At 38.4% G+C, this 26952-nt stretch overlaps 1 protein-coding gene across 8 annotated transcripts in view; it reads left to right on the top strand.

Moving 5' to 3' along the window:
* The window catches only part of kirrel3b (kirre like nephrin family adhesion molecule 3b), a 430118-nt gene that overhangs the window by 261211 nt on the left and 141955 nt on the right, over window positions 1-26952 (top strand). The window lies entirely within an intron of this gene.

Raw genomic sequence — 26952 nt, 5'->3', positions numbered from 1 at the left:
CATTTATCATTTATCATTTACTCTTCAGGGCGCAGCCTCCGGTCTTCAGGCCAGGGTCTTCTCGTTTTAAAACCTGTGGAGACCTGGCTATAGTCCCAGACTCTGGAACAATTTGCACCAGTCCCTCCGTGAAACTTTTAAGAAACTTTTGAACACTTCTCTTTTTAGTAAAGCTTTTAGTTAATGCACCTATTAACTATCATTTTAATCCACTGTTGCTTTAAATTGAATTGTTTTACTTCACCTATGTTTTGTACAGCGCTTTGTGATTTTATCTGTGAAAAGCGCTTTATAAATAAAAATTACTTACTTACTTGCTTACAAACGCCCCCCAAAAAAGTAGCTATCGGTGCTTCATTTTGGTGTTACGTGAATGCAGACTCTGCAACCTGCAACAAGTTCCCAAAAGTCTTGGAAGTAATGTAGCAACCCTACAGAAGCCCAAACTTAGTACTGCCCTTAACAGCAGCCCTCATATCACCACTAGCTAGTAGCCACAAAAACAACAACTCAGCACTTCCTCATTATGCACCAATGACAGTCACAGCCAGTAAGGTTGCATTCACAAACCCCCGGAGTTATGAGCATTGATGTTACAAAATATGATTTTTGCACATTCTGCACATATTCTGTATTGCTGCAATAATTATGACAGTTTGTAGTGCATTGTATTACTTATTTTTGAAATTATTACTTAGTTAGCATTTAATTTATGTAATTGGATTTCAATGACTTTAACTTAAATGTCACAAAATTGCCTAATGAAAAAAAGTGTTTTTTTTTTTTTTAGTATACTTTTTTTATATTTTTTTCCTGAATCAGATTACTCAAACTTGAATTTCGATTCATCATGATTAATCACAGGTTATTACTCGCTTGCATAATTTAAATTAACTTAAAAAACATCCCAATATTTGGAGAAAAATGCATTTTTATTGTCAGGAATTCATACAGGAACATTTTGCACAATTGTTTAAAACAGTAACTAATGGTGTCAAAAAATGTATTTTCAGTTAAATCGCAATTCTTAATTGGAACAATTCTTAAATAATAAAAAAAAAACTAACTTTTTTTTTTTTCATTTTTATTATTATTTTCTGTTTCAAAATCTGCCCTGTCCAGCCACTCAAGCAAATCATATAGTTGATGCTGATGCCCATATTTGCTGTACATATTTACTTTAGAAAAGAGAAATGTTGGATTATTGTTGCCTTTTTTGTATTTGACTTTATTAAATGTTTGGGAAGCATTTTATTAAACAGAACCAGTTGTGTTTTAGTAATAGAGACATTGATTAGAGCTGTTAATCTATTTTATGGAGGAATATAGTTATTCATATAACTGGCATCCAATGTTATTGAAAAAAGTATAGATTTTGAATTGAGAATCATTTTGAATCGAGAATCGATTCTAAAGTGAATCGTTAACCCGAAGAATATTCCCATTTAGGTGAAGAATAACTCATAATCCTCATAAAGAAAAGGGGTAGGGCCGGGGCAAGCATGCACCTTCATGTCGTTCTGGCCATTTTCGGGTCGTAAATGACTGTCAAAGTGTACCAACTTGTCGGAATACCTACTCAGACTTCTTCTGTCCAGGTGAAATGCATGATTTCTGATCTAGAAGCGAGGAAGCAGCAGACCACACAGAAGTGATCACACCGCCGCTATAAATAGTTTGTCTGCGTTAGAGCTTATAAAAACAATATTACTAGTACTTGGTTAATATGCAAGTCACAAAATATAAATGGAGTGTTGGCGGTTTGTGAATGTTTTTTTTATTGGGTTTTATGGGAGAAAGAGAGGAGCTACCATTGGCTCCACTGTAAGCAGACTTTTATTTACAAATTCCCCAAAAGAGTGGTTTCCCTTTAAGGTAAAGAAGCATATATAGTCAAAATAAAATGTGATTAATATGCAATGTAACTATAAAATATTTTTTGTGAATATTCACGACTTAACATGCGTTTTTTGACAGCCAAAATTATTAATGTTTCTTTACAATATGCATATTTTCCATTATGTTACTAAACTTCAGGCACTTTTTAAGCACTCGTATTAGTATTGGCTAAAATGTAAACATCCATCCATATAAGTGGAAATACAGTAAATGGTGCATTCAAAAACAAATAACTGCCGGGTCAGAAATAATTGGAACTAACACCTGTGCAGCCTCCTGTTGTAGTTTTTTCCCCCCATTTTCTCCACAAGAGATCCATAGATTGGTTTGCATCCATCAGCTTTATTTACCTCTGCATGAGCTTTCAAATGTCAGTTGCACTACTAAACTGTTGGTATCCAACAGACAATATTAATGCTAAGCAGTTATCTCAGCGTGGCTCGGTTGGTAGAGCGACCATGACAGCAACTTGAGGGTTCTGAGTTCAATCCCCAGCTCTCCTGAAGGGTCGTGGTTAGGTCTTTGCATGGCAGCTCCCGCCATCACTGTGAGTGAATGTGCAAATAGTGTCAAAGCGCTTTGAGTACCTTGAACTTATTTTAATGCAATGATTATGTCTCATTTTTATTATTGTAAAGCATGTTGGTCTGAGGCTGTCACACCCCGGCTCGGGTGAAGGTAATGTAACCTTTGCAAACCAGACTTTTAAATCAAGGACGGCAAGGCACGCAGTTGGTAACAGTTTACAAACATTTATTGAAATCCCAAAAAGTGTCAAAAAGGTGAACAACGACAGAAAAAACAAAGCACCCACAATCTGTAATGGTAATAAATAGAGGCAATATTAGTATTGTATATTATATATAGTACATTTATATTCTAAATACATTTCGAAGTTGCATGCGTTAAATAGGCCTATATAATTCATCAAAATAAGCATATTAAAAATAATCAAATAATCAAAATGTAAATTATCCATTATATGAAAATACATATATTCACAATCAAAAGGTCAATAATCAAATATGTCAAAGTAAATAAATAATCAAAACAGATTTAGCAAAATCAGTTAGTAGTGATGGGTCCGGCAACACCGATGCATCGGCGCATGCGTCGAGCTCATAGAGCGAAACCCTGTGTCGGTGCGCGTACCGCTTTTAGAAAGTCACGTGACCGATCATGAGCTGTTTTGATCACGTGACCGATATGCGAACTGTGTCGCACTGACGCCTCCTCTGTGCCCTGTGAGCGGGTCTTTTCTACAGCCGGAGAAATAATAACTAAGAAGAGAAAGCGTCTAAAATTGAATACGTTGGAAAAACTGTTTTTTTTTTTTAATAAAAATGTGTAAAAAAAACATAAATAATAATTTCCAGGTCCACAAGCATCCTCATTCACAACACGTTCTCTTAGATTTCTATGTTATGATACATATTCACATTATTTATTGACTGTATCTAAAAAAGACAAAACATATATTTTTATTTAAATGAAGTTATGAAATAATCCTAAATGAAATACAATGACTTGGTTTATATTACGGCGTGGCGCAGTGGGAGAGTGGCCGTGCGCGACCCGAGGGTCCCTGGTTCAATCCCCACCTAGTACCAACCTCGTCATGTCCGTTGTGTCCTGAGCAAGACACTTCACCCTTGCTCCTGATGGGTGCTGGTTAGCGCCTTGCATGGCAGCTCCCGCCATCAGTGTGTGAATGTGTGTGTGAATGGGTAAATGTGGAAGTAGTGTCAAAGCGCTTTGAGTACCTTGAAGGTAGAAAAGCGCTATACAAGTACAACCCATATTGTATATACTAGGTCAGTGGTTCTCAACCTTTTTTCAGCAATGTACCCCCTGTGAATTTTGTTTTAATTCAAGTACCCCCTAATCAGAGCAAAGCATTTTTGGTTGAAAAAAAAAAGATAAAGAAGTAAAATACAGCACTATGTCATCAGTTTCTGATTTATTAAATTTTATAACAGTGCAAAATATTGCTCATTTGTAGTGGTCTTTCTTGAACTATTTAGAAAAAAAGATATGAAAATAACTAAAAACTTGTTGAAAAATAAACAAGTGATTCAATTATAAATAAAGATTTCTGCACATAGAAGTAATCATCAACTTAAAGTGCCCTCTTTGGGGATTGTATTAGAGATCCATCTGGATTCATGAACTTAATTCTAAACATTTCTTCACAAAAAAAAAAAAAATCTTTATCAATATTTATGGAACATGTCCACAAAAAATCTAGCTGTCAACACTGAATATTGCATTGTTGCATTTCTTTTCACAGTTCTTTTTGACAGACATTTTAGTGACAAACCTGAGCTTGTGCTTCACGGAGTTTATGAACTTACATTCATATTTTGTTGAAGTATTATTCAATAAATATATTTATAACGGATTTTTGAATTGTTGCTATTTTTAGAATATTTAAAAAAAATCTCACGTACCCCTTGGCATACCTTCAAGTACCCCCAGGGGTACACGTACCCCCATTTGAGAACCACTGTACTAGGTCATAAAATCAGTGTCAGTTGAGTCGGTCCATAGGTTGCCTGTAGGGATTTTTAATGTCCACCAGATGTCAGTATTTAGTGACACAGTATCGACACAGTATCAATACAGTTTTGCAATGTGTCGAAACGCTTCATGACGCCTCATCAACCCATCACTATCAGTTAGCATTCAACAAAACTCATTTAACCGGTTACAACACAACATAATCTCATCATCAAAATAATCACCTCAGTAGATGTTTGATGCATAGAGACCGAAACTCCTGCTCAGGACAGAGATCCTCCTCTGGCAGTGACCGACAGCAGACTATCAGAAAAACGGCATTTTCCAACTTAAATAGCCCTTAGCCCCGCCCACTAGCTGAGACCAATTTGACAGGGGGAATTAAGAAAACAGTTATTTTGTCAATTACACCATAAATAACCATCACATGTCTAAAAAGTATTCACATAGTACTTTTGCATGTGTAGAGCAGTCATTTTTTGTACACAGTATATTCAGGCTTTAGACAACACAACTTTCAAATGTCCAGTGTCCTTCTGTAACACCCAGCTTTTGAGGATCATGGTTCGACCCAAATTTGGCCTAATTAGTGAATGCATTAGTAGTTCACCTATATAAAGCCCTCAACCCCACCCTGACTCTTTTGGTCAATTGTTCAGAGCCATGGTGAGTGACAGGTAACAATTTGTTTGTTGAGCACATGCTTTTCACTGGTTAACAAAATTGAATGTTTGTGTGTCCATATTGAGCTTCCTAACAAATGTGCACGGTTTGGGAGGAAGTCTAAAGGTCAAACAGTGACAGTGTGGGGTCAAACTGTCATAGAGGCCATTGGAAACTTTGCACAAACAATCTCTCAAATTCCTTGACCGAAAACCACAACACCACCATCACTGTTTAGTTCTCCAAAAATATAGGTTGTTAAATTTTGCTAATGTTCAAAGATTAGCATCAATACGAATGGCCCATCGAATCCTAAATAACACTGCACCAGCGCCACTTAAGCACTTTGTCCAGTTTACATCTGCTGTGACAACTAGAAACACACAAGCCTCCACCAGTGTAGCGTACCCAGATGTAAAACCTCTTTTGCACAATCAGCCTTTTCATATAAAGCCATAAAGGAACGGAACGACCTCACAACAAACTTGAACAGTCTAACAAGTTACTCTTCATTCACAATTGAAGTTAAAAAGTGTCTTTGGCGCAATCAAAGCTGCTCACACGGTCACTGAGGTGGGCACTAAGTTTGATATGTCAACTTAATGTGTATTATAGTTATGCGTGAGAACATTTTGTTGTAAGCTGTGAGGTGTGTGTGGTTAAATCATGGTTGTTTTTACAAATGATGACAGATGTGAACAAGAACATTTATTGTCTATGTGTGATGATGTAAATGAGGTGTGGTTGTAATGTATAATAAGTATGTGTCAATGAAAGGGCATGTTATGACTTTTCTTAATTTGATTACATGCTATTGTATAATTTTATTGTTATAATTTTATTGTATGTTTTTTGTATCGCTTCAATTTATGTAGCCAGTGACTGCAGATGGAAATTAGCTGTAATCTGGTGCAGAACATATCTGTCTTTGAGCTTGATGTTTCTGTGCATTGTCCCTTCAAATAAAGACTAAACTAAACTGAAGGTAGAAAAGTGCTATACAAGTATAATCCATTTATCTCAATTTTTTACAATATCCATTCTGGTGCTGCTGTGTTATGCAATATCCTCCTAAGAACTGTAGATGATGCTGGTTATCAAACACATTTATGTTTAGGTGCAACTATCAGTCAGTGATGTTTAAACTCATTGATTTGGATACTCATTTCTGGCCAGTTTTACCCCACTGCTAAACATCTCAATTTTGCCAGCAAGGCGTTACTTTATCGGGCCTTTCAAAAGCATCCTGCCGCTTGCCACGGCTCCCCACCTTGGACCATGGAGCGTAGCTTTTAAAAGATAACTTGGAGTCAGCCAGCCAGTTGAGAGCGAAAAGCAAACGAGGCGAGAGTTGGGAGAATGCGGGGTGTCTGCCGCGCCGTATCCTCGCCACGAGCGACTGGTCCACCTTATTGATCTGGCCTAATGAAAAGTGAAACTAACGATTTGTAGAAAGGGGAAGAGGGCTGCAGCAGAAACAGTGAGAAAGGGAAGACAAATTGAAGCATAGTGTTTCTTTGGCCGCTCTGCAAATGGATATGAGTGAATAATCATTGGAACTTCCATGCGGAGCTTAAAAGCTCTGTTGCACATTATTTACTTTTACTCTTTTTCTTGCTGTTTGGAAACTTGTTATCAAAGCATTATGGTCTGTTGTTTTTCACCGTTTGCTAATTAGTTAGCAGTCCCACCCAAAAACATTTTAATCATGGTCTACGGCAGTGGTTCTCAAATGGGGGTACGCGTACCCCTGGGGGTACTTGAAGGTATGCCAAGGGGTACGTGAGATTTTTTTTAAATATTCTAAAAATAGCAACAATTCAAAAATCCTTTTTAAATATATTTATTGAATAGTACTTCAACAAAATATGAATGTAAGTTCATAAACTGAACATCAAATCAAGTAGGCTATTCCATTCATTACAATGCAACAATGCAACAATGCAATATTCAGTGTTGACAGCTAGATTTTTTTTGGACATGTTCCATAAATATTGATGTTAAAGATGTCTTTTTTTGTGAAGAAATGTTTAGAATTAAGTTCATGAATCCAGATGGATCTCTATTACAATCCCCAAAGAGGGCACATTAGGTTGATGATTACTTCTATGTGTAGAAATCTTTATTTATAATTGAATCACTTGTTTATTTTTCAACAAGTTTTTAATTATTTTTATATCTTTTTTTCCAAATAGTTCAAGAAAGACCACTACAAATGAGCAATATTTTGCACTGATATACAATTTAATAAATCAGAAACTGGTGACATAGTGCTGTATTTTACTTCTTTATCTCTTTTTTTCAACCAAAAATACTTTGCTCTGATTAGGGTGTACTTGAATTAAAAACATTTTCACAGGGGGTACATCACTGAAAAAAGGTTGAGAACCACTGGTCTACGTGATGTAGACCATGAGCAAAGTGAGAAAACATTACAATTTAAAGCAAGTCTGGTTAAAGGTACATATTAAGGGACTCAATTGTACCTTTGCTGTTACAGTCCGTTCGTATTGGGACACTGATTTACCCAATCCAGTGGATGTAACTGTTCCATCAAGGCTAAATGAATTTTGATTTCATCGACCCCATTACAAAAGTTTTCACACATTTGTGAAACAGTTTTTAAATTTAAATGTTTCATATTGAATTTAATTGTAAACATATTTTTTACTAAAACAAATTCATGGAAATATTTTGTTCAATGCAAACTTTTTTTTTTAGCATCCAGTCAAAATTTGAACCCAGTACTATTGCCTCTCAGGACAAGCACGAACATTGTGCACCACGGAAGGCAGTGAGATTTGGTGGAACAAACTTCCATGATAACACTTATCAGTGACAGAGCACGAAGCGGCGAGGAATATGTTTGGAGTAAAACGCCGTGTCGTTTATCAATTAATATTTTACATCTTCTTCACTCGCCCTATGTCAACGTGACTTGAGTGAATTGTGGCCATTGTTTAGCCTTTGTGGAAGTTTGTTATCTACAGCGTCCAAATTCCGGCCCGCGGGAAGTCCCAAGTTAAACAAAAAAACATATATATATACATACTGTGTATATATATATATATATATATATATATATATATATATATATATATATATATATATATATATATATACAGCCCGGCCCCCGAGTCAAAAAGTTTGGGGACCCTTGTTCTAGGGCTTTTGGACACAGTAGACAAGCAGAAAAAGGATGACGACATTTTTAAAAGCATTGTTTGGAAATACGAATGATTTTGCTCTCGTTTCAACATCGATATTGCAACCATATCATCAGCCAGTATCTTTTGGTTGAAAAATATCTTTAGAGCTGGTGTGTAACAACACATTATGTATTATTGGTGCAACATGTAATCGATTGGCACCTCATTATGTTGACCCATCACCCATGATCACCCCCTGGGAGGTGAGGGGAGCAGTGAGCAGCAACGGTGGCCGCGCCCGGGAATCATTTTTGGTGATTTAACCCCCAATTCCTACCCTTGATGCAAAGAATTTTGCCACACCTCGTGTGTGTGTGACAATCATTGGTACTTTAACTTAATAACGTTGCATTTTGTACAAATCAGATGCATTTTTTTTATTAATTCTTAAACACACTTTGTAATAGGTTGTTACATATTGCAAAACTAATTGCAAATGCGGGTGCAGCTTTTTTAATATACAAAACATAACAATTTGGTGCATTATGTGATAATGTATCAAAGTCGATGCCTTAATTAGAAAATCATATCAGAGCAACGTGAAACATTTCACCTTCATTAAAATTAATTTGAGACTCTATTATGATATTTCAGGTCAAACCTTTATCAAATGTAACTTGATTGATTTATAATTGGAGAACTATAGTATTTTAGCATTATCCATATTGTATGAGTGTATGTCTTCCAACATTTCAGTGCACTGGTCAATGGTTAGAATTTGTCTCTGGCTTGCAATCATATTCAATAAATAGTTGCATTTGATTCAGGTTTCACCAAAGAAATCCATCCATCCATCTATTTTCAATCGCTTGTCCCTCTTGGAGTCGTGGGGGGGCTGCCTTCTGGCGGAAGGCCAGGTACACCCTGGACAAGTTGCCACCTTATCGCATCTGTTTTAATATTACTAACATACAATATTGTCTGACTTTCTATGTTGGCCCTGCAATGAGGTGGCGACTTGGGTGTACCCCGCCTTCTGCCCAAATGCAGCTGGGATAGGCTCCAGCAACCCCCCAAGAGAGACAAGCGATAAAGAAATTAATAGATGGATGGCATTATTTTTGTAGTGTTTCAGTTTAACAAATTTAACAGTAAATTCACCAAAACGTCACCGTAGAGTTATTGATTCTGTTTAACTGATTGGAAAGCTAGCTTACGCAGCTAAATGACTTATGTTTTGTTTGATCGGCCGTTTTACTGCCATGTGACTGGCACCCTTTGGAAACAATTAAGGTAAATAAACATTTACAAAATCTTTCTGGGTAAATAAGTCATTTAACAATGTATATACCTACGACTCATATTTTAAAAATATTAGTTTTCTTCAAACATTTAGTTGGTGCGGCTTATATATATCGGTGCTCGGACAGTCTGAGAAATACGGTAAATAAAGTTTAACACAGTTAAATGTGAAATCACTAATAAAAACGCTACTTTAGCAGACTTCCCTTCTTTACCTGCTCAGTGGCCTTGTGGTTAGAGTGTCTGGAAGGTTGGGAGTTCAAACCCCGGCCAAGTCATACCAAAAATGTGACCCATTACCTCCCTGCTTGGCACTCAGCATCAAGGGTTGTAATTGGGGGTTAAATCACCAAAATGATTCCCTAGCAAGGCCACCGCTGCTGCTCACTGCTCTCCTCACCTCCCACGGGGTGAACATTGGAATGGGTCAAATGCAGAGGATCATTTCACCACACCTAGTGTGTGTGTGACTATCGTTGGGACTTTAACTTTAACTTTGCACTATTTTTTTTCCGTCGTGCCGCCGCCGTGTGACTTTCAAATCATATTCCCCATAACGATTTTGCACTAATTCCATATTTTTCGAATCTTTCATCAAACACTCATAATTAAAGCTAGGAAAAGCAATGCTTATAAATGACTTTAGAGTGCAATCAACAGGGAGTGCCGTAGTAGGGTTGACTGCATTTCATCAGAATAACAAATGGGAAGCCTTTATCACCTATTTAGCTGATTGAGGGCGAGAGGAATTTATCATTCCTCCTCATTTCCACATAAGCCCCTAATGGAAGGTGTTTGTTTAAATCTTCTGCCAAGTAAGTTGAGTGTAGAATGCAGTGCCAGGGGGACGGGGGTAACGGGGGTCTTCATACTGATGCTGTGCATGGAGGGAAATATATGCAAGGCCTGTGTGACTGCAAACTCCAAGCTGACAATTACTTGCCCGCCAAAACAGGGCGTGTTTATTGACATGACAGAGAGCTACGTCATGTCAATAAAAACGCGTGTGTGCGCATATATGCGCGCACACATGCACACACGTTTTTTTATTTGTTACTTTCTTGAGACCTCCAAAAAATGCCTACCTTTTTAGGTGTATAAAGATTTATATTTACAACATTAATAATACATACAAATTATGCAAATATAACAAATATAAGCTTTTAGTTATTTTGGGGGGGGGGAATTTCATGTTTGTAATTGGTTTATAATCTTCATTATTTACTTCAGGTTATAGCAGTATGTCTCTATATACATTTTTATTTTATTTATTTTATTAATTTTGGCCAAAGGGGGCACATTTCAATTGTTTACACACAAGTGTTATTACATATGTTGGCCAGAGGGGGAGCACTTTTAAAACCGAAACACAGGCAATTTGAAAAATCCCTCCTTTTTGGGACCACCCTAATTTTGATGGATTTCACCACCAGGGGTGCAAATGAGACATTCTCTATTAGATGCAATGGTTTTCCATATTGGGACCATGATTTATGTCCTAACTTGTTCACCGGTCTTCATATGGAAGGTACTTTTCCTTGTTGGTGTCTCAAGAAGGGTAGAAATACAAATATATACACACACACACACACACACACACACACACACACACACACACACACACACACACACACACACACACACACACATTATTTTTTTTGTTACCTTCTTGAGACCTCCACACAATGGCTACATCTTTGGGTATATAAAGATTTATATTTACAACATTAATAATATATACAAACTATGCAAATACAACAAAGATAAGCTTTTGGTAATTTTTGGGGGGAATTTATTGTAATTGGTTTATAATCTTCATTATTTACTTCAGGTTATAACAGTATGTCTCTATATACATTTTTATTTTATTTATTTTATTAATTTTGGCCAAAGGGGGCACATTTCAATTTTTTACACACACTTATTATTACATATGTTGGCCAGAGGGGGAGCACGTTTAAAACCGAAACACAGGCAATTTGAAAAATCCCTTCTTTTTTGGGCCCACCCTAATTTTGATAGGTTTCACCACCAGGGGTGCAAATGAGACATTCTCTATTAGATGCAATGGTTTTCCGTATTGGGACCATGATTTATGTCCTATCTTGTTCTCCGGTCCTCATATGGAAGGTACTTTTCCTTGTTGATGTCTCAAGAAGGGTAAAAATACAAGTACACACTCAAAAAAAACAAAAAAACATAACCACTTCCTTTAGCAAGCTGACAATGAACTAATCCAAAACTCCAAACTCCATGTGTTATAGCATTCTATCCCTCCAAAAGCCTGTGCGCGTCTGGGCTCATCACAGTCCAACACAGAATGCACTCCTCCTCCTCCTCCCTTTTATGTTTTATTGAGTTTGTCGTAGAAAAACACACAGCTACACTGACCTAGACGGACCTTAGAATGCACAGCAAAGCAAAGTGCACATGCTTAAATCAAATTAGAACAAATAAGAGGAAAAAAGCGATATGGGAAAAGTGACTAAAGCTGTATTATTGTGTACGTCAGAGTTCATGTGCGTTCAAAGGAGAACTGTTAATGATCCTAAACTTTAATCGAAATTACACAAACTATTATTTAGTCTGTCATCAGTTCGAAATGTGATTGTGTCACCGTTAAAAAATGTCCACTGGAATGCAAGTTGCCTTAAATTAGCAGTGTAGAGGTTAATTCAGTGGAGCCTACTGTATATTTACGAACATAATTGTTTTTTGAACAGTATTCGAAAATAGAAAAGCTTATATATTGAAACAGAATAGTTTATATATTGAAACAAATGTCTTCATAATAAACATACCGTATTTTACGGACTATAAGGCACACTTAAAAATGTTTTTTTTTTCTCAAAACTTGACAATGTACGGAATAATTCCGGATTTGCTCACCGACCTCGAAGCAATTTTATTTGGTGTAATGATAAGTGTGACCAGTAGATGGCAGTCAAACATAAGAGATACGTGGTAAGAGGTATGATGGCAATATCACTCAAGTAAACAGCACCGACATTTTATATGTTCCATTTAAAATATAAAACATTACAGACGGTGCTCAAAAATATATCAAAATGTTTTAGTATGACTTTGGTAAGCTATGAAGCCACTCTGCTTGGTGGATTGTCGGCGCATTAAACATACAAGTATTAGTATGGTGTGTGTATAAGGTAAGACATATTATCTGGCATGTTGTTTCACCATATTATGCAAAATAAACTTGTCTCACCTTCTAGTACCTGCTGATCTGTATTTGGGATCTTCATAAACCTTGAAAAATTCTGCGCGTCCGCCTTTGTAGTCCGTACCGACGACGTAGTCGATAGGCTTTTTCTTTTTCTCTATCTTCTTGTCATGTTACATTCATCCTACGCTGTTGCCGTTTCTAATATAAAGTAGTGCAAAGTCCTTACTTATATCTGTCAGTAAACTCGCCATGTAAGCGCTAAAACATACCGGTGTAGTGAGTTTACATTATTCACCCAAGGAACTTTAGTTATTAGAGAGTTCCGGTCGGACGGTTTTTCACGGGACACATTTCCAGCCTTGTTGTTGTTTCCGGATGAGGAGAGGCTGTTCCGTTATTGATTTAAGTAAAGCCTGAATGTCATTAAAACAGTTAGATCCATCGTTTGACACTTCTTCCACACCCGTCCTTGCAAACTATACCGCTACAACAAAGATGACGGGGAGAAGATGCTACCGAAGGTGAGCCACGTTAATAAGACCGCCCACAAAACGGCGCATCCTGAAGTGACTGTCAGAAAGCAGCTTGAAGATGATCTGTAAAACATAATCGATGCAACATTTTGACCAAAGAACCACCATTACTGTTATGTAGATCACAAGGAAGTGTTTTACAGTTTGAAAATAAATAATAATAATATGACTCCTTTAATGTGCCCTATAATCCGGTGCGCCTTTTATATGAAAAAAGATAGAAAAGAAGACCATTCATCGACACGGCGCCTTATAATCCGGTGCGCCCTATGGTCCGGAAAATACGGTAGTAAACTTGAATAATGGGTTCCAGCTTCAAAAAAAGTCCATAGTTCAGCACACGTTTGTACACTTTGAACACAATATAAATCACTATACTGTATATCAAACAAACATGACAAGGGATTGGTGGATCAACTTTCTATTTAATAACAGTCAACAACAACATCTAGCTCAGCTGTCCTCCTATGCAGCCACCCTGCCGAGATGTACACACACGAGCCCTCTGTTTGAAGTCACACAATCCTTAACTTCAACAGCCAGGTCGCTACAGTGATTAGGAATGGAAAAAAAAATAGAATCCACTTTACCTTATCTTCTTGGGGTGCAGCGTAGGAAAGGTGAGGGGTAAGAGTCTGTGTTGACAACACTGTAGATTTTTCCTGAAAGTTTCAAACCACACATCGCATGTCCATGGTTTTCTTTAGACTTAAATTGAGCTAGTAAAATTGGCAAAATGCTTTTTAAAACGCTTAAAAAGAACACACATTAGCATAGTAGCTAACGACTTCACTGCTGTGCTGAGTGAGTACCGCAAATTGATCATCCCACGCACAATGAATGTGCTGCCGGGCACAAAATGGCTGTGCTGCGAGGCACACAATGGGTGACTGAAACGTTCGTACACAAAGGTGTATTTATATTCTGCCTGTGGTCCGTAATAAATGGAAAAGTACATTGAGGTTACACTGTACATGCATACCAACAGGTGGCTTCTGCCATAGCTTTTCTACCTGTTACACACACACACAAACACACACTAGCGACCTGAAAAAATGCAGTCGTGACATACAGTCCCACAGGACTAGCTAATAAGGTTCTGTGATTGGCATGGCGCTGGACTCCTTGGTGACGGTTGCAGCGAAGAGGTCTCTGGCCATCATAGATGATGCCGACCACCCTGTGCAGGCCATCACCATCCTGCAGAGAAGTCTGTGCAGTGACAGGCTGCTCATCCCTGGGAGCTAAACCAATAGACCTCAGAACTCCTCTGCTGCCCGTGCCATCAGACTATAATTCCTCAGACCAGACGTTGGGAAGCATTTGGATTGAAGGGCCACATTTGTTTTATCAAAACATTTAATTGATGTGATTAAAAAATACTAAATTTTAATCTATCTGTTGGACTCGCTAAAGGATTTAAATCAGGGGTGTCAAACTAATTTCCGATCGGGGGCCACATGGAGAAAGATCTACTCCCAAGTGTGCCGGACTGGTAAAATCACGGCACGATAACTTAAAAATAAAGACAACTTCAGATTGTTTTCTTTGTTTAAAAATAGAACAAGCACATTCTGAAAATGTACAAATTATAATGTTTTTTTTTTTTTTTTTACACTTACATGTTGCGGTTAATAGTATTCTCTCTTTATTTGTCGTTATTTATGTTTTCTGAATAAAGTATGGTCAGTTAACTCATTGGTATTAATTTTCAATCTATCAAGATAAAACAATTATATAAAAATCAAATTGCAGGATGTTATTTATGTAGTTTGATCATTTTCCTCGACTGATGTACTAACATGTGGTTTATTTTGTACATATATAGCATCATCTACAAAGATACAAATAATTGCTATTGTGACATTCAGTGGACACATTTAGAACAGCAGTTTATTTCATAAAAAACAAAATTCAGGTACATTTTTATACTGCGCAAACTCATCCCGCAGGCCGGATAAAACCTGTTTGCGGGCCTGATCCGGCCCTTGGGCCTTACGTTTGACACCCCTGATTTAAATGAATGCATGCAAAGATTTTAAATCAATCAATTCTGGGACGACTTTTTAAAAAATGCATTTTTGATAGAATGCCTGCATTTATACACTGCTGTGAATTTGACCTTGACTACCGTATATTTTGGAGTATAAGTCGCACCGGCCGAAAATGCACAATAAAGAAGGAAAAAAACATATGTAAGTCGCACTGGAGTTTTAGTCACATTTTTTGAGGAAATTTATTTGATAAAACCCTACACCAAGAATAGACATTTGAAAGGCAATTTAAAATAACTAAAGAATAGTGAAAACAGGCTGAATAAGTGTACGTTATATGACGCATAAATAACCAACTGAGAATGTGCCTGGTATGTTAACGTAACATATTATGGTAAGAGTCATTCAAATAACTATAACATTTAGAACATGCTATACGTTTACCAAACAATCTGTCACTCCTAATCGCTAAATCCAATGAAATCTTATACGTCTAGTCTCTTACGTGAATGAGCTAAATAATATTTGATATTTTACGGTAATGTGTTAATACTTCCACACATAAGTCGCTCCTGAGCAACGTTCCCTCTAAGGTGCGCGCCTGCGCAATTGCGCACTGCTCAAGCGTCCTCTGCGCACAGCAAATATATGCCGCACACCAAATCAAATCCCATCTGAATTCTATACAAAATAAACACATTTATTCTGTGTAATTTTGCAATGTAACTCTGAGTGACAGTGACAACGAGCGGCCCTAATGGTGTTCGTCAACACCGTTCAATTGAACACCAATCAATTATTGTAACGTCTATCGAGATGCTTCGAGGACAGGAATTATATCGATCACTTTATTGAGCAAAACTGTTTATATTCGGCCATAACCACACCAAAAAAATGAGTAAAAAACTTCTATCTCGAAAAACTAGTCATTTTCTGCAGTACAAACCAGGCCAAAACCAACTTGTCATCTGTCACCAACACGCATACCACTAAGCCACTGGTGCGTTTATGGCCACACAAAAAGTCGGACAACTCAAACACCACACAAAGTTACACTATGACTCCTCAGTCATACGTGTGCTTATTCTACTGTTATTAATGTTAATTTATTTATATTAATCATGGAATGCTGTTACTAGAGAAAGTTACAGGAATGCACACTTCATCATATGCTTACATTTCATTGTGTAACATGAAGATGTTTAAGGGGAACTAAATGTGATCTCTGAAAGGGGTACAAATGATTTCCAAAGCAGGACCCCCACCCAGACATATTGTACAATACTAATCCATAGCTTATGAAAAACAAGATTTATTTTATTTTCATTACAAGTGGGCCCAATTACTAATATTACAAAATAATCTCATGAAAATGACTCCTCTCATTTGAGTGTTATTATAAAAGATTGGTTTGAGACAGGTGTGCTGCTGGTATTGCCACGTGTGATGTTGCTCACATGTGCTCCACTGAATGCTCAGGGAGTTTTTGTTATTTGCTCAGACACATGAACAATTAGAGGGAACATTGCTCCTGAGTATAAGTCGCACGCCCAAACTATGAAAAAAACTGTGATTTATAGTCCGAAAAATACGGTAATCCGACCAATATGTTGGTAGAAGCATGTAGTAATGTAATGTAGTAGAAACATACTTTATTTGAGTTATTTAGTAGTTTTCAAGCTTTAAACCTGGAACAAATTGTAGAATGAAGGTTATGTTGAACTGCAGCAGGGAGGAAATGGCATGCTATTGTTCTAAAGTCAGCCACTGAATAAAGTGCATGACCGTGGACTAAGTGGACCAGCTCAGCAAAGTGCTTTTAAACTTTATCAAGGCAATACGTGCTTAAATAACGCTCTTGTACAAGTTGTGCACATGGAGCGGATTGAATTCACTCTCGTCCATCATTCTGCTGACTTGATTTCCAGTTGCCATGGAGACCTCTTTGCTTTCTTAATGACAGCGATTGATAAAGAGTACGATTGTGGCCTCGTGACAAAACCTAGGATTTATAGCAAGGCATTATAAAGAGTGATCACGTACTCAACATTTATTTTGTCGTCCTCCTGCGGCTGTGTTAATTTGTTGGACCTGTGTTTCAGCACTAAATATTAATGTAAAAACTAAAGCTCAAGGGTATCTTTTGTTGTCGTTTCATATTGACAAAGCGGCAGTAGTGGATGAAGCCTGAACACAGTATTAGCAAAAGTACACAAAGTGTAAATAGTCACACACACATTATCTTTAAGAGTGTTCAATCACGTGAATGGTCTAATTAATGCCTATATTCAATTAACAACATATTCTCTTATAGTATAGTTACCAGGTGTGGAGTTTACAGAGCAAATACGATCTCTAATTAGCGCTGGGTCAAGAAATATTTGCATTCAAAGCAGGAAAATGTCTGATGTTTTGATAACATCACAAGTTGATAGTTTACATGAGTAAGCATTCTCATAGAGTATTATGAGTGGTCCGTATCTTGGATAATTATTTCTCTATCTATCTACCTCTGCTTTAAAATGATGGTTGTGCTACTCTGCTATTAAGGTGAAACTCCTTCCTGTTTAGGGAGGGGTACCTTTATCATTTGGACCGATATGTTACCAAATGCCAGTACCTGCGAAAATATACCGGTACTAATATTGAAAATGGGCTGATTATAACTGTGCTGTCCAGTTGTTATATATCTTGTTTTATTATAACATTTCTCAGTCTCATTTGCAAATATTATATTCCAAGACGTTCGATGGCATCAGTGTGTAGACTACGATGTGTTGCCAAACTAGGAAGTAGCCTTTTCCATGAAACTGAATGTTTGTACTGAGAGTATTGCACCTATTACACACCTGCTGTTTGATTGTAGTGTATCAAATTTGAAATTGCCATGTTAAATTGCTAATGCTAATCAATAGCGTGTCTGTGACAAAGCCAATGTAAAGCAACATGAAGCTATAGCATTTTGCGAAAAATGGAGCCTTACTTTACATTTGACCATTTTCAATCAGGCATACTTGCTTTGTTGGCATTGGAAATTACAACAATAGCCAAAGACAGTCCACTGTGAGTGCTACTTGAGGTATTGTTTCTTCATTACATTTTTTAGCCGGTTTTTTCATGAGCATTAAAATATGTCACGGTTTGAACCGATAACTGGTAGTACTGACCGAATTCAGTCGGTGCCTGTGTAACTCACGTGGTTTGGCCCCCTGCCTTTATTCAATTTCGCACCGGTACGTGAACGCTGGTCCGAAAAACGGGGGCGTGCTGACCACCAATCTAAAAGGCTGCCTAACTCAGCAGCTAGCACACTCTTGAAGTTGTCAGGTAGCAGCCCCACTGACAGGCCCCCGTGACACTCACCCCCCTAAACCTCACTCTCATCTGGGTCATGGCACCACTGTAAGCTGGGTACCCTGGTTGTCCACATGAGTGACGTGTGCTGACCACCGAGCTAAAAGCCCAGGCTGGCTGACTTGGCAGCCAGCACAGTCAGAAGGTGTGAGGGATAAGGTGGATCAGTCGCTGCTTTTTTCCTAGATTTTGAACCCTGCGGCTTATAAAACAAAACGGATAATGGTGTGTTACTGTATGTGCTATGGCGCCATCTTTTGGACGAGTTTGCACACTGCAGGTAGTGCAGGTTTAACTTATACTAACTGTTTTGATGCCGTAAACCTGAAAAAAGCGCTCGAAAAGCATTCTTCATTTATCACTCCAAGCTTTGTTTCAAAGTTTCACAATTTAACTAAAACTATTCATACTTACTAAACCATCCCATGTGCTATTGTAATGTAATAAATTAGCATTAGCGACTATGCTAACACGTTTACGAGAATCTGTGTTAGTATTATTAACTTACAATGGCATTCTTTTTGTATTATTTCAGTTTCACAAATTCCTCAATAAATTTGCCAAAACATCACTGTGGACTTATTGAGTCTGTTTAGCTGATTGGAGAGCTAGCTTCCGCAGCTAGTGGGTCCATGACGATGACTTCCGTTGTTTGATTAGCTGTTTTACTGCCGTGTTACATATATCGTTTGGAAACAATTAGGTGTGTAAATAAACATTTACATAATCTTTCTGTGTAATTAACTGATTTCACAACGTATATATGTGCGGCTTATAGTCCGGTGTGGCTAATATATGTAAAAATATATTTTTTCTTCATAATTTCTGTAGGTAGGTAGGTCTTTATTGTTATTGCACAAGTACAACAACACTTTGTTTTCAGCACAAACCCGTTTAAGATAAGACAAAAAAACAGTGTACAGGGTTACAGAACAGGAACACGGATGGGTCGCCACAAGGCGCCCCGTAAAAGACGGGAAAAAGGTCAACGCTGGGGGAGGATGAGTAAAAAAAAATACAATCTAGACTGGGCTCCTAAGGGGGCCCAATCTGGAGTGGGGAAAAAACCTCCATAGCAAAGCACATATACATATTACAACATACATCTCGCCTTGCAACAGAGGGGAGGGAGTGGGGGCCACAGTTGCAGGCTGCAGCTCTTCAGGCGCTGCCCAGCCGTCCATCACCCCTAAGGGATTTGCGTCAAGGGTGTTGGATGGGGGTTGGGGTATGTGTGTGGCGTATATTTTATGTGGATGCATGTGTGTGTGTGTAAGCTTGCCGCGTCTCTGTTCTGCGGCCTTGAGGTCGTGCGGTCGGGAGTCAGTCCAAAGTCAACAACAACAACAGGTGTGTGTTCATGAGAGACAAGAAGAGAGTTTGTTGTGTCTTTGCCGCACTGTCCTTCGGGAGAGTCTCGAAGCCAGGGAAACAATCCAAGTTAGAATGTTTTGTATGCGAGTAAAAATAACATTTGCTATTCACTCTAAATTGTCTATGACTGACTCCAATCATTTGTGGCAGGTTTGGGGTACTTTGAAGACTGCCAGCAACTTCCAATGGTGCGACTTATATCCCAGTGCGCTCTATAGTCCGGAGGTATTTTGTTTTTAAACAAATATGATACATTTATTTTATTTTGAGTATTTTAATGACAACAGGGATATGACTGCTTCCTTGCTTCAGACCCTCCACCCCATGCTAGTTTATGGATGAGCATTAAAAATGAACATGTTTTCCACCTATTCCCTATTAATCTGTAATAAAATCTTCACTAGTCTTTCCTTTCCCGTCTTCCACATTGCATTGCTGCCTAATACACTCCAAAGCTACGTTACATGTTTATTATTTGTATGCATTTGTGCACACCTGACAAGTCTCCGACATATGTACAATGACAGCACAGACAGAAAAGTTTTGGTGATCTGGCCCAGTGAGTCATGCATGTTCTTTGCATCCACCTGCACCGGGAATTCCCTCGTCCCCACTCTTCATTTTGACTGCTTCCTTTACCGATCTATCACAAACAAGCTGTCGCAGTCAAGGTGACGGACGGTCCAACGCAAGTTTTTTTTTTTTCTGCAGACAGACGAGAAAAGTCAAGAAGCTCATTATTGTTCAGGGCACGTCAGCCAAAGCACGGGCGGCAGCTACACATTGCGTTGTTTTCCCCCCCGATGCCCTCCTTGTGAGGGGGAGACTTTGCCCCTTCATTCCCAGCTCCAAATTGCTTTTTCTCAATTGCTCACACACTGGGAACGCCATGGGGTGCTCCCAAAATGCTCCCAATGCGAATTTGCAGGAGTCTCCCCCAAAATTGATATAGCCTAGCGGGTTCAATTTAGTAAATAAGTTGTTACCTGACCAAACATGACATCCCTGCACTTACACTTGTTTTATTTTTTTAGGCAAAGCATTATATTAGACTGATAGGTAACACATGTCTGATAGATGATTTGGGTACAGTAGTTACCTCTAAGGTCAGAAACAATCCATTAAAGATGCTCAACAAAAAATTATTCTTATAGGAAATAATGAACCCTATTCTCCGGGTTATAGAGGGCCCTGGTATTTAAGCCGTGCCAACCAAATAATAAAATAAATATTTGTACTTACAGGTAAAAGCCAGTAAATTAGAATATTTTGAAAAACTTGATTTATTTCAGTAATTGCATTCAAAAGGTGTAACTTGTACATTATATTTATTCATTGCACACAGACTGATGCATTCAAATGTTTATTTCATTTAATTTTGATGACTTGAAGTGGCAACAAATGAAAATCCAAAATTACGTGTGTCACAAAATTAGAATATTACTTAAGGCTAATACAAAAAAGGGATTTTTAGAAATGTTGGCCAACTGAAAAGTATGAAAATGAAAAATATGAGCATGTACAATACTCAATACTTGGTTGGAGCTCCTTTTGCCTCAATTACTGCGTTAATGCGGCGTGGCATGGAGTCGATGAGTTTCTGGCACTGCTCAGGTGTTATGAGAGCCCAGGTTGCTCTGATAGTGGCCTTCAACTCTTCTGCGTTTTTGGGTCTGGCATTCTGCATCTTCCTTTTCACAATACCCCACAGATTTTCTATGGGGCTAAGGTCAGGGGAGTTGGCGGGCCAATTTAGAACATAAATACCATGGTCCGTAAACCAGGCACGGGTAGATTTTGCGCTGTGTGCAGGCGCCAAGTCCTGTTGGAACTTGAAATCTCCATCTCCATAGAGCAGGTCAGCAGCAGGAAGCATGAAGTGCTCTAAAACTTGCTGGTAGACGGCTGCGTTGACCCTGGATCTCAGGAAACAGATTGGACCGACACCAGCAGATGACATGGCACCCCAAACCATCACCCAACCATGCAAATTTTGCATTTCCTTTGGAAATCGAGGTCCCAGAGTCTGGAGGAAGACAGGAGAGGCACAGGATCCATGTTGCCTGAAGTCCAGTGTAAAGTTTCCACCATCAGTGATGGTTTGGGGTGCCATGTCATCTGCTGGTGTCGGTCCACTCTGTTTCCTGAGATCCAGGGTCAACGCAGCCGTCTACCAGCAAGTTTTAGAGCACTTCATGCTTCCAAATCATGCACCAATACAAAATATTTTGTACATGTTTTTTTACATACCTTAATTTTTTTAAAAAGGTACCTGTAAAACGGCAGTAAAACAGATGTTCAAACAAAACATAAGTCATCGTCATGGACCCACTGGCTGCGGAAACTAACTTTTAAATCAGATAAACTCAGACTCAATAACTCTACAGTGACGTTTTGGTGAATTTACAAAACTGAAACAATACAAAAAGAATGCTGTTGTAAGTAAATAATATTAACACGGACACTTGTAAATGTGTTAGCAAATTTGCTAAAGCTAACGACGCTAGCTTGATTTCATTACAATAGCACGTAAAAAATATGCACGAAAATACTTACAGACATCACACATGGGATGGTTTAGTAATTATTAATTGTTTTAGTTATATTGTAAAAATTACAATGGTTGATTGGACTGATGACTGAAGGATTTCAGGATTTATAAGCGACAAATAATTATTTTATCATGTAAACAAGCCACTTTCAATTTTTAAATTAGTCATCCTCGGGATGACTTTTTAAAAGGGATTTTCTATGTGGGGAAAACCAGAATATCTTATTTAAACAGTTATTTTCTCGATTTAACATTTTTAAACAAGAATAGACGAATTATTATTATTCATGCTAAAATTATTATGATGTAAATTCAATGACTAAAAATAAGTAAATGGCTCTAAAAATTAGGGAAATTTTGAGAAATAAAGTTTTAAATCTTAGCAAGTGGCAAATAATTTGTAGTGCAGATATTGAAGTTCACCTATTGTAGAATTTATTTCAAAAAGGGTTACAATCACCAAAAAACAAAACAAAAAATTCCCCTGTTGCATTAAATAATACAATTAATGCTGTAAAATAATACATTCTCAAATCAGATCAATCATAATCACTCACAGGCTATTACTTGCTTGCAAAACATGTAATTCATGTACAAAAGACCCCCATACACAAGCCATGTTGTACTTGAATGCATGTCATGTATTTGTTAAAAAAACAGTTTTATCTAGAGTTCAGTCAGGGTGTATTTTTGAGCAAAAATTGCCAGTCAGAGTCTTTTTCATGTATGCATTGACCTGATCACTCACTTTTAGGTAACCATCCGTGGTGAAAGTATTAGAGCATCCATCCATTTTCTACCGCGTGTCCTTCTTGGGGTGGCGGGGGTGACTGGAGCCTATCCCAGCTGTACTCGGGCGGAAGGCGGGGTACACCCTGACCAAGTCGCCACCTCATCACAGGGCCAACACAGATCGACAGTAGGGCTTTGATTATTTGGGCACCACACAATTTGATTCGATTTTTGGGGGTAACAATTTGATTCAGAATCGATTCTCGATTCAAAATCAATGCTTTTTTAATAACATTGGATGCCAGTTCTATGATTAACTACATTCCTCCATAAAATAGGTCAACATCTCTGATAAATGTCTACATTACTTAAAAAGAAAACTTTTTTTTTTTAATAAAATTCTACACAAACATTTACTAAAGTTGCTGGACAGGACATACATACACTATATTGCCAAGCATATTTGGCCACCCATCCAAATGATCAGAATCAGATGTCCTAATTACATTGCCCGGCCACAGGTGTATAAAATCAAGCACTTAGGCATGGAGACTGTTTCTACAAACATTTGTGAAAGAATGGGCCGCTCTCAGGAGCTCAGTGATTTCCAGCGTGGAACTGTCATAGGATGCCACCTGTGCAACAAATCCAGTCGTGAAATGTTCTCGCTCCTAAATATTCCAAAGTCAACTGTCGGCTTTATTATAAGAACATGGAAGACTATAGGAACAACAGCAACTCAGCCATGAAGGGGTAGGCCACGTAAACTGACAGAGAGGGGTCAGCGGATGCTGAAGCTCATAGGGCAAAGACGTTGCTACAGAGCTCCAAACTTCATGTGACCTTCCAATTAGCCCACGTACAGTACACAGAGAGCTTAATTGAATGGGTTTCCATGGCCGATCAGCTGCATCTAAGCCATACATCACCAAGTCCAATGCAAAGCGTCAATGCAGTGGTGTAAAGCACGTCGCCACTGGACTCTAGAGCAGTGGAGACTTGTTTTTTGGAGTGATTAATCACGTTTTTACATTTGGCAATCTGATGGACGAGTCTGGGTTTGGAGGTTGCCAGGAGAACGGTACATTTCGGACTGCGTTGTGCCGAGTGTCAAATTTGGTGGAGGAGGAATTATGGTGTGGGGTTGTTTTTCAGGAGTTGGGCTTGGTCCCTCAGTTCCAGTGAAAGGAACTTTGAATGGTCCAGGATAACAAAACATTTTGGACAATTCCATGCTCCCAACCTTGTGGGAACAGTTTGGAGCGGACCCCTTCCTCTTCCAACATGACTGTGCACCAGTGCACAAAGCAAGGTCCATAAAAACATGGATGGCGGAGTCTGGTGTGAAAGGACTTGACTAGCCTGCACAGAGTCCTGACCTGAACCCGATAGAACACCTTTGGGATGAATTAGAACGTAGACTGAGAGCCAGGCCTTCTCGACTAACATCAGTGTGTGACCTCACCAATGTGCTTTTGGAGGAATGGTCAAAAATCCCTATAAACACACTCCACAGCCTTGTGGACAGCCTTCCTAGAAGAGTTGAAGCTGTAATAGCTGCAAAAGGTGGACCCACATCATATTGAACCCTATGGGTTAGGAATGGGATGGCACTTCAAGTTCGTATGTGAGTCAAGGCAGGTGGCCAAATACCTTTGGCAATACAGTGTATGTATATATATATTTTAAATGTATATGTTTTAATCGATTAAGAATTGTTACAAATAAGAAATGCGATTCATTCGAAATTAGATTTTTTTGACACTCCTAATAAACAGATAACTATTCACACTCATGCTCACACATTTGAGTGCAGTCAAAATAAATTGTGTGATAAATCTGCGTTGTTTTTTTTTGACAGCCGTATTATAGAGTAATATTCAGTTAAGAACTGTAGCTACATGCAGCACAATTTGTTTTGGTCAAAATGTTAACAAATTTTGCAAAACGTTTAAAGTTTTTTATTATTACCAGGCCTTTGCCGACCACATAAAAGATGTGGCATTGAGTTTAACACCTGTTCTTGGGATGCTCACTAAAAGAAAGGTCAAGACAAAGGTTTGTGTGCTCCTTTTAAAAGGCACTTTTTGGCATTGCTATCCAAATAGTTTGGCAGAATACTGAGTAGATGAAGATGTTGCAATTTGAAGGTGATATTTACAACGTATTGTTTCACAAGAAAACAATACGCTGTTTCGGATACACCAGCAGCGGCTTACTGCATGGAGGCATCGGAGACCAAGTGTAGCAATCTAAGATTGAAAATTTGTGAAAGCGCTGAAAGCAATTGCGTTATCATACCAATGGAGGAGGGGGGGGATCGAGAGCGCTGCCGGTTTTGCGGTGAGTCAGCCCCTGTAATTAAAGAGGAGCAATCACTCTGTCCCACTGACCACACTACTTATGCCAAGACTATCGAATAGCTGCAGTAAAGAGCTAATTTAGAACCATTAGGGACTGCCGAGTTAGCAAACAGCCCAGTAATGATGATGGCTGATTCAAGTTCAAGCCATGGAATCTGTATAACTGTCAGACCTGGCGGTAATAAGGTGGACTAAGTGGACCATTTTGGACCAAATGAAATGAATTTTGCGTCAGTCATAATGATGTGTTATTGGTCAGTTTTTACCGTTTCCTTCAGCAAGCACCATGAAAATATGACTACCTCGTGCGCTATTAAGTCTTGCTGTGAACCCCCCGTGGCTCAAATGGCTCTGGGCATTCACTTTTAATTGGTTCTTCCCAATTTTATTGTTGTTGCAACGTGCTAACTAATAAATAAGCCGCAATTAAACTAATACACAATAAGTGCAGTGATGGAGCGGCTGTACTGTGTTTTTGAAATCCGAGTATTTTCTCCTGAACCGCCGTACACAAAAATGCTACACAAATCAAAACATACACCCCCTACTAGGTTGCTTGTGCTATAATTTTTCCGACACCACAAAGTGGAGCTGTTATTATGTCTAATAATGGGGTTTGATTTAAACCCCATGGGTCGAATCGTCTTTATTTTCCCGGCAGCGTTTCAAGCAAAGCAACTTTGAGGTGTCTGGCCGAATAAGCGTGACATTTGGGGACAAGCACAGGTTGGCAAAATGTGAGCAAAGCTGGTTAAAAAACATGACCGCCGTCATGCAAAACTTAAGTAATAGCAGTTGTGAACAATGGCGACTGAAGCGACATCCAGATTGTTGTTGGAGTTACAACTAATTGATGTGAAGTCACTTTTATTGTAGTTGTTTAGTTTTAATTCGTTATGACACTCCAGAGTTTATTTTGTTCTGGCAGATTTATGAATAGGGTTTTCGAAGGAGGCAGAAATTATAGCAGCAATAATGTGGGAGCTGAAAAAAATCATAGGATTGCAGTCCTAGTTGTTGTTGATGTTCACGCCAAGCTCCAAAGTAGGGTTAGGAGGAGAAGAAGCGACACCTGTTTTAGGTGTTCCAATAGTATGGATTGCACTTGGCTATGCAGCTATCTAACTAATGTCTAAATATCTAGCGCCATATACATTGATTTTCATTATATTTACAAGCCTGTCATAACATACTACATCCATCCATTTTCTACCGCTTGTTCCCTTTGGGGTCGCGGGGGGTGCTGGAGCCTATCTCAGCTACAATCGGGCGGAAGGCGGGGTACACCCTGAAAAAGTCGCCACCTCATCGCAGGGCCAACACAGATAGACAGACAA

This window comes from Nerophis lumbriciformis, linkage group LG17, assembly GCF_033978685.3.
Source record: "Nerophis lumbriciformis linkage group LG17, RoL_Nlum_v2.1, whole genome shotgun sequence".
In the NCBI taxonomy this organism is placed as follows: Eukaryota; Metazoa; Chordata; class Actinopteri; order Syngnathiformes; family Syngnathidae; genus Nerophis; species Nerophis lumbriciformis.
Note: the sequence above shows the minus strand (reverse complement) of the source record. Positions and strands in the feature narration are given on the sequence as shown.